We start from the raw sequence: 10,012 nt of genomic DNA, 5'->3' as shown, positions 1-10,012 counted from the left end.
CGGGGTAAAGGCACAGTGACCTTTAACCCCCAAAGATGTATAATGAGGGATATATAATTGATTTAATATCATATTGTCTACTTATTAAATGTGGGACATATATTGTACACCTAGATTGTCTATAAGGGAATGAGGACTTATATATCTCTTGTATCTTTGATCAAATTGTGTTTTGTGTGCACAAGTACATGTATAATGTTTCATTGGAAGACTCAAAAATGATATTCCTTATGGAGCTAGGTGAGATTAGCCATTTATTTTGCAAAATAGCTATTTCTACCCTTTACAAATATGGGCAACCAATGCAAGCTGGACATCCTTAGCTTGCAACCAACTGTGGTTATTGTATACACATTGCAATGAGTCATGCATTTTAGCTTAGTATCATTTGTAGAAGTCTTGGTTAAGCGTCTCGCAATTGTCATTTTAGAATTTAAAATTGAAAGATGTGTGTGTGTGTGTGTGTGTGTGTATTTGTGTGTTTAAAAAAATAAAAACCTATAAACAACATTGTGGCACATGGAGCAAATACAAGCCATCCTTGTCCACTATGCATGCAAATGAGAGTACCTACAAAGGGTGATGAAAAGAATCAAAAGCAATGGGCCTTTGAACTTGTAGAGATAGATCAAACTAAGGCACCAGATAGGGATGCTCTAGGGAAAGATCCATCATGTGGAGCCCAATTCTTGAAATTCCTCTTGAGCGAGTACACATTTGTGCACTTCATGCTATTGTGAGAATAATTGAAAAGTTGGTGCATCTAGACATCATTGATGAATATAACTTGAAGCCCCAACAAGAGAGTGAGAGGATGATTGCAAGAATTGAAAAGGTTCTTTCAAATATGGGACTACACTCTGGGCAAGTAAAGATTACAAAAGATGAGAAAAGATCTGGAAAAACAGGCAATATTTCTTGTAAGCCAAGATTTGGTGGTGTCAAGGCTTTAAAATTCCTTTCTGCAAAGAAGAAGAATGACAAGCTCAAACGTGCTAATGAGTTTGATCTATGGAGAAATTTAGACAATGCTTGTTGTGAACAAGGGGGGAAGGGACAAAAAAGATTGGAAAAGGCGTGAGTGTGGTTAGCTCTTGATAGCTTAGTACCTTTACTACAAAAGAAAATATTCAAAGAAGATGATGCACAATGTTTCATCAATGCTGTGAATGACTTTAGCCGGAATATAGAGATAGCTTGGGGAAAGAATCATTTCACACAGTACATGGTAATCTCTAACTTGGACATTAAGATGTGCATTTTGAATGGCCCTATATTTACTGATTTGTTTTTCTATTTGACAGCACATATTATATGTACATGGCATGGAATTATGGAAGCATCGGCGGAGTGTGGTCTACTCAGGGCATGGAAAGATCACATTGGCAAGCACGTTGTGCATATAATAGAGTGACCCAACACGGGGGTGGTAGAACTAAGTCAGTTCAATGGTGGTACAGGTGTATCGAAATAAGAGCAGCTACAACACTAGCATTCAAAATGTCCTTAGTGTCCCATGCAGTGCAAGATGTTAACACGGAACGTCGAAGGAGAATATACAACTCATCGAATGCAAGACATAATCATGCAAGTTGGCGTGCAACCTATCATAGACAAGGGCACATATGGGTGGAGACAGATGAAAATGATGGTGTAGACTCTTCCAATGTGGATGCCCATGCATAACTTTTAGAATTTATTTATAATTTTGCAGTAAAGCCAACATATAATGGACATGAGTTGCAGTATAAATGAGAAATTTTGTGTTATGGGATGTTAATTATAAGTATTTAGCTCAAGGTTGCACTAATTTTACTTTTTTAAGGGTTTTTATTGAAACAAGTATTTTTTTAAAATTAGGGTTTTTGTCCCTATATAAGAGAATGTGCCCTCATTTTCATTTCACTGTTTAAAGAGCTCTCCACTCCCACACCACCTCCCACTTGCCCTTGAGATTTCCACCCTATCTCTTGTACCCTCACCCTTTCTCTTGCACACTCTCTCCATCCCCCATGGCCAGGTCTAAGATCAAGGCACCATGGAGACTGGCACAGCCAGCAGACCCACCTCCAGTCTCAGAGACAAAGAGTGATAGCCCCCCCTGTCCCCTCGATGATCCCCGTCAAAGGGAGAAACTGCCAATTCAGAAGCCAGACAGGGAGCAAGAGGGATAGAGGAAGGCACAAGAAGATCCTTTGATAGAGACGGATGACTTAGAGAGCACAGAGGAGGAACATGTGGAAGAGGAACAACAAAGGACAGAGCAGAGGACCAAGAGAAGAACAGACAATCAGGGTCCAGGCCAACGGGGGAGAGGTGCCCGAGCTCCAAGTGTAGGTCAAAGAGGTCCTCAACATCCAAGAAGAGGCCCTCCACATCAAGGGCAAGGAGGCCCTCCTCCCGTGAGGTGGTATAGATTCAAGCCAGGGACAGTGGCACTATGGGAGATCAGAAAGTTTCATAAGTCCATTGATCTATTGATCCCGATGGCCAGCTTTGCAAGGTTGGTATGCGAGGTCATGCAGGACCTCAACCTTAGCGCAATGTCCTAATTTTACAGGTGCAGACTTGCGGAGGCTCCCTGGCATATTTTTAGAGACTCCTTGCTTGCACTATAGCATGCATTTGAGGCCTACCTAGTAGACCTCATGGATGACACCCAGTTGGCTGCCATCTATAGGAAAAGGGTCACGGTGACAGCTGCAGACATGCAATTTATTGTACGTATTAGGAAGCCCAAGGGCACTTAGGGATTTTGTATGCTCCACCTTGTACTCTGCCTACCAAGTTCTTCATCTCTGTCCCCAAACAATTCCCTCTTCAAATTCATGAACTGCTCATCCGACATGTCATACTCTAGTGCAGTATCCTTGATTGCCTTCTGTGTTAGTTGGATTGTCAGTGAGGATGGAGTCATCAAAGCATGCAATCTCATTGATTGCTAGATTCACTAGAGCATCAAAGTCAATGACATCATCAAAAGTGTCATTTGAGAGCCGACAGAGCACCTCATCCTCTCGGAGACTGGTTTCTTCCATCACTTCCAATAGGGTAAGGTATTCCTCTCCCTCAATCCTGATTGAATCAACCGAAGCAAGGTGTGGCTTGCTTGCTGCCTCATCTGGATTATAGGTAGAGGATGGATATGCACAAGTCGGATATGAAGATAAGATGACCTCGCTTTCAACTTACTCCTTAGCTAGGTTAATAGTATGCTCTTGAAGCTCCAAGACTAGGTTTAGGTCATCTCCTCCACCACTTGTGGATGCACGACCCTTGGGCTGCTCACCAACATCCTCATCAAACATGCTAGTCGCAAGGAGAACGGTAAGGGCTGCATCTCTCTCAATCAAATGAATTAGGGAAGATGAATCATCCCTGATGTCATGGAGAGAGAGAGGGACATTATCCATGGCCCTACCCAGTGTCTTCTTGAAGTTAGCACTCTAGTAGTCAAAAAAGCTCAAAATATCCAATGAAACCCATTGGTGAGGGAGTTAGCAATCACGACAGATTGCCCATGGATAAGTCTATCAAAAAATTGAAGAGAGGGGTTATCAGCAAGAAGGAGAGCTCTCAAGTGTGACTCAAGATGGAATGCTTTGCAGAAGATAGGATAAACCTAATCTGCAGAGGCATGGGAATTAGTGGATGAAATCCACTAGTCAAAAGCCTCTCTAGGGGAAGCCATGAGTGTAGGAGGATGATCGAGAAGACGAAAGAGGAGGCTGTGGAATACAAGGTTACTCAAAAGTGGAAAACTGAAAATGTGGAAATGACCTTAGAAGTGTACTTTATAAATGGACATTGCCCTTAAAAATGCTCTTAATTACAATATTTTTATATTTATTTTTTTCTCTTTGGAAACTCTCTCTCTCTCTCTCTCTCTCTCTCTCTCTCTCTCTCTCTCCCCCCAGTTATCTCCCTCTTCTCTCTCCCTCTCTCCCTCTCTCTCTCTCTCATAGACCCACAAGGTCTTTTGAGGATGTTAATATATCTTTCTTTCTTTCCCTTCCTTTGTGTCCCTCATTGCTCTCTCTCTCTCTCTCTCTCTCTCTCTCTCTCTCTCTCTCTCTCTCTCTCTCTCTCTCTCCTTGCTCTCTCTCTGTCTCTCTATCTCTTTTCCTTCCTTTGTGTCCCTATTTGCTCTCTCTCTCTCTCTCTCTCTCTCTCTCTCTCTCTCTCTGACACCCAATGATCATCTTGTTGCCATGTTGCCCTTAGCTATCTATGTCATGGACATTGATTTTACGTATACACTTTTTGTATTTTGTTAGCGGCTCCACCCTTTGGATCAGTTGTATATGGGTTTTTTTTCAATCTCATAGTCTCTCAAAGACCTTAATTAACTTTCTTATTTTTCTCTTTCTCAACTTAGAGGTGCAAATGAATAAATGCAATCTTAACTCTCTCTCTCTTCCCATTCTCTATCTCTCTCTCTCTCTATCCCACTTTCCATCTCTCTCTTTCTGTCCCCATCTCCATTGTCATAGACATTGATTTCATGTATACACTTTTTGTATTTTGCTAGCGGATCCACCCTTTGGATCAATTGTATCTGGGGTTTTTTTTTTCAATCTCTTAGTCTCTTATAGACCTTAATTAACTTTCATATTTTTCTCTTTCTCAACTTAGAGGTGCAAATGAATAAATGCAATATTAACTCTCTATGTCTCCCTTTGTATCCCTCCCCCTCCCTCTATCTCTAAGAGGCCCTTTGTATCCCTGACTTCTCTCTCTCTCTCTCTCTCTCTCTATTCATACATCTAACTCTGTCTCATGGCTAGGTGCATTATTTATGTTGCTTATTGTACTCTCAACTTCTCTCTCTCTATCTCTCTCTCTCACACAATCTCTCTTGCACACTCTATTTGCTATCTATCTCAAGATCACACACTCTCTGTCTTGCATAATACAGATATACAAATTGTTACTTCAATTTAAAATTACAAATATTTATCACTTTATCATTCATAGACCATAGAGAGCCATCAATCTTGAGGTGCATACTCAATTAAAAAAATCTTAACAATAAATGAAACAACACTTTGTATTATAATGATTTATGTTCATACATGTAACAATGCCTCATCGCCAAGTGCATTGTTGAAGCACTAAGGATCCAGGATATCATATGAAATACTTGCCATCATGTCTCTACTATCTCTAGAGTATGGGGGGGGCAACAATTCTTACTAAGGATACTTGTCTCATCCCTATATCTAACTTTGTGATTATCAAGTCTAAAATAATAGTCTTGGGGAGAGCTTGCTATTGCCAACTGCAATTCTTCCCTGATAAATCGCATGGTCCACTCCTCTTCCAATTCCAACATTAGATCAGGATGTCCTTGCTAATAAATTGATACCTCGACAATAGGACAGTGAGTCCCATCGCTTAGATCATCATCCATTGCTTCCCATTAAAGGTTCTTCCATCTAAACCTTCTATGTGTGAAAGTCATGCAGAGATTTTTCCTTCTAATGAAATACTTGCAAATTTTGGGATCTATTAATACATAGTATCCTGATCATTTTTTATACAAACAAGAATTGTAAGATTTGCTCACCAAAATGTCACATCTGAAGTGTTCAATCTACATTTTACTAAATCTTCGGCATGACATGTTCTTGTTGTCCATCCATTTTCAAATAGCTCAGATAGCCAGTCCATTTCTAAGCTCTTGCAAGCGTAAGTAATCTTTGTTTTCCTTAATTGCCTACAACTTGCAAAGAAATCAACAAAGCATGGAAATGGAAGAAACCAACTCAACCTAGCATTTCTTCTACTAGTAGTTGGCTTCATAGCATTTCTCACATCATTAAACATTCTATTTCTATATGATTCACTTATCTCCATGCTTCGAAGTGGCCATTCTAGACTATCAAAAGAGGGCAAGGGAAGAGATTCTAATCTACCATACTATCCTTCTTCATCTGGCACAATGAAAATTGAGTCCTAGAAGAAGATCTCGTCCTTTTTTAATTCTGATGGTGTGCGACCTTCATACTGAAGACTCCTGATCTCAACATGGAGGACATGCAACACCCTAGTTCCGCATGCTGCAGTCTCCCACTCTTTGTAAGTAGATGGATATAAGTCTGTAAAACAAACACAAGGCATAAGACAGTAGTGTGAACATTCCCAAATAAATGCAAATACTCTAAAAAGCAAATGAAGTACTAGTACACTTTGAAAAACTTACAATTGGGCCTACGATATGGAAGTCCTTCATTCAGATGCACATATATGTTTGCATGGGTAAAGACATGCTGACTATATACTTGTGTCACTATGTTACTGCCAGGAGAAATTTCAAAATATAAGATCCTTCCCTTCCAATGTTTGGAGATGTCCATTGCATCCTTCCGACCCACTTTATAGCACCCATGATTAGTGGGTTGCATTTTGATTCCAAGAATATGAGAGTGCTCTCAACAGAAGCAAGAACCGAAGAAGGAGAGAGACAGAGAGACAGAGACAGAGAGACAGAGAGCCACAAGTTTTGGTGGGTGCAGAACCACCCTAATCTTCTTTTTCATTCATTTATATATGTTTTTGAGTATTGTACATAACTGGGGTAAAGGCACAGTGACCTTTAACCCCCACAACCTCCCACTTAAAGGACAATGTGCCTTTAAGGAAGAACAACCAGTGAGTATACTATCCAATGCCCATCAATACATGACAATACTCAAACCGCTGACTAGGTAGACTCTTCATCAACATATCTGTAGGGTTATCATCTGTATGAACCTTGACAAGCTCTATGCGCTTGTCCTCAAGTACCTCCCTAATGAAATGGTACCTGACCTCAATGTGTTTGGTCTTTGCATGAAAGACCGGATTCCGTGCTAGCTGAATAGCACTCATGGAATCACTATGCAATGTCGGTACACCTGTATGAATCCCCAAATCTCCCACTAGCCGATCAAGCCATATAGCCTCCTTGCAACCCTTTGTGGCTACAACATACTCAGCCTCTGTGGTAGACAAAGCAATGCACTTCTGTGCATGAGACATCCACGACACTGCACCACCTGCAAAGGTGAACACATAACCAGAAGTGGATCTCCTACTATCCACATGCCTGCAAAGTCTGAATCTGTGTACCCAAGTACACGCATGTCTCCTTTACCAAAGCAGATGCACATCTCCTTGGTACCCTTCATGTACCTCATGATGCACTTAACTGTCTCCCAATGCCTCTTTCTTGGATTAGCCATATACCGGCTAACAACTCCCACTGCAAATGCAATGTCTGGTCTAGTAGCTATCATAGCATACATAAGACTCCCAACTGCTGATGCATAAGGAACCTTGGCCATCATGACCCTCTCTTCATCTAATTTCGGACTATCTGTATGACTCAGTTTCACATATGGAGGCAATGGAGTACTCACTGCCTTCCCCCCCTCCATATTGAAACGCTGCAATACTTTTGTAACATACTCTTTTTATGAAAGCCAAAGGAGTTTCCTACTCCGATCATGCGTGATGCGCATACCAAGAATATGACCTGCAAATCCCAAATCCTTCATATCAAAGGCCTCATGCAACTTGGCCTTTAATGCATCTAGCTCATAAGTATTCTTGCTAGCCAATAGCATATCATCCACATATAGTGCCAAGATTATCAGGCTATTATCCTTAGCCCTTTTAGTGTAGAGGCAGTCATCAATTTCACTCCTTCTAAAACCCTGGGACCGAATGAAAGCATCAAACTTCTGATACCATTCTCTAGGCGCTTGCTTAAGACCATAGAGACTCTTCTTCAGCTTGCAAACTAAATGCTCTTTGCCCTTTTCTTCAAAGCCTTCCGGCTGCACCATGTAAATTTCCTCATGCAAATCCCCATGCAAGAAAGCTGTCTTGACATCCATTTGCATAAGCTCCATATCCTCTACTGCCACTAGTCCAAGCATGCATCAAAGTGTGGTCATCTTCACAACTGGAGAGAATATCTCATCAAAGTCCACACCCTTCTCTTGCTTGAATCCTTTAGCGACCAAATGGGCCTTGTACCTAGGCACATCATCACCTGTGACCTTCATTTTGTAGACCCATTTACATGGCAATTCTTTCTTTCCATGTGGCAAAGAAACCAAGTCCCAAGTCTTATTCTTCATAAGTGAACTCATCTCTGATTGCATAGCATACTCCCACTTGCATTGATCCTCGTGCATCATAGCCTCTCTGTATAAGAAGGCTCCCCGCAATCAGTAAGCATCACATAGTCTACCCCTGGAACAAACCTATCAGGCGGTCTAGACACTCTAGAAGATCTTCTCAAGGGCATTTTAGCTTGCTGTCCCACCTACATATCAGCCACATTTGGCTCATCATTTCCACCAATAGATGATCCATCATCTACCCTTGATTGCATACCTGTAGGAGTACTTGGTGGTACCATTTCTTGCACATTTGGTGCATGGACAGCTTGCTGTCTATCAACATATGTAGGTGAAATCACATCCTGGAAAGTGATTCTCCTCATTTCCACATCTGTCATGGGTGCCTTATGCATCTTCTTCTCATTGAAGACCACATCATGGCTGCGTATGATCTTCTTTGCTTCTAGATCCCAGAGATGATAGCCCATATCTCCACTTTCACCATAACCCAGAAAGATGCATTTCCTAGACTTAGGATCTAGCTTCTTTCGAAGCTCTTTTGGCACATGTGCATATGCCTCACACCCAAATATACACAAATGAGAGTAAGAGGGCTTCTTGCCACTCCATGCCTCTTCAAGAATACCACCATCCAAACTCTTACTAGGTGATCTATTGATCACATGCACTGCAGTCTTCATTGCCTCAGCCCAAAAACCACCAGAAAGACTTGCATTGGAAAGCATGCATTGCAACCTTTCTTGAATGGTACGGTTCATCTTTTCTGCAACTGGATTTTGCTCTGGAGTATGAGGGGATGTGAGCTCCCTCTTAATCCCACGTGTATCACAGAAATGCTGAAAGTCATGAGAGAGATACTCTCCACCATTGTCAGTCCGTAGGCATTTAAGCGTTCTACCTGACTGATTCTCAACCAAGGCCAGTCATTTCTGAAATACCTAGAACACATCACTCTTCCAAGCTATATCATAAGCCCACACTTTCCTAGTTGCATCATCAATGAATGTCACATAGTATTCAGCCCCACCTAATGATCGTGTAGGCATGGGACCACATACGTCTGAATGCACCAAATCAAGCATTTCAAACTCTCTCTTTCCCCTTCTTTTATGGGCTGATTTAGTCTGCTTCCCATAGAGACAATGCTCACAAAATTCAAAATCAGAGAAACTCAAATGCGGTACATAACCCAAACGGCATAAGAGTTTCATTCCATTCTGGCTCATGTGCCCCAACCTGCAATGCCACAAAGAAGTGCTTGGCTGCTCGGTTATTGCAACAACATGATCAAATACCCCTGATACATGTAAGGGATACAAAGTCCCACACTTGGCACCCCTGGCCAAAAGCATAGAGCCCTTCTGAATTTTCCAACTCTGAAAGCCAAAAGTGGTGTGAAAACCAGCATCATCTAGCTGACCCACTGAAATAAGACTCTTGGTCAGTTTAGGCACATGTCTCACATGTTTCAAAACAAATGCAGACCCATTTGCAAAAAAAAACTTTATGTCACCTACTCCCACTATGTCATTGCATAGTCATTTCCAAGATGCACACAACCTGTCTTTCCACTGTCATAAGTGGAGAACCATTCCCTATGGGGAGTAACATGGAATGAAACACCAGAATCCAAAATCCAATCCTGGGAATATGCATCATCTGAAGTGGTAAGCAACTCTGCAGATAACTAGACATGAAGAGAACGTCATTGTCACTATCATGTGTGACTCCATTGATCTCCTCGATCTTCACTTTTCCTTTGTCCTCCCTTGGACTCTCTTCCTTTTGATTTGCACCCTAATTTACATTCTTTTTCTTATCCTTTTGCTCTCTTTTCAGCTAGTAGCAATCCTTTTTCATATGGCCCTTCTTGCCAC

Source organism: Dipteris shenzhenensis, chromosome 22 (assembly GCF_047967505.1).
Source record: "Dipteris shenzhenensis isolate YYH24624 ecotype China chromosome 22, Dip_SZ_1.0, whole genome shotgun sequence".
Taxonomy (NCBI): domain Eukaryota; kingdom Viridiplantae; phylum Streptophyta; class Polypodiopsida; order Gleicheniales; family Dipteridaceae; genus Dipteris; species Dipteris shenzhenensis.
Note: the sequence above shows the minus strand (reverse complement) of the source record.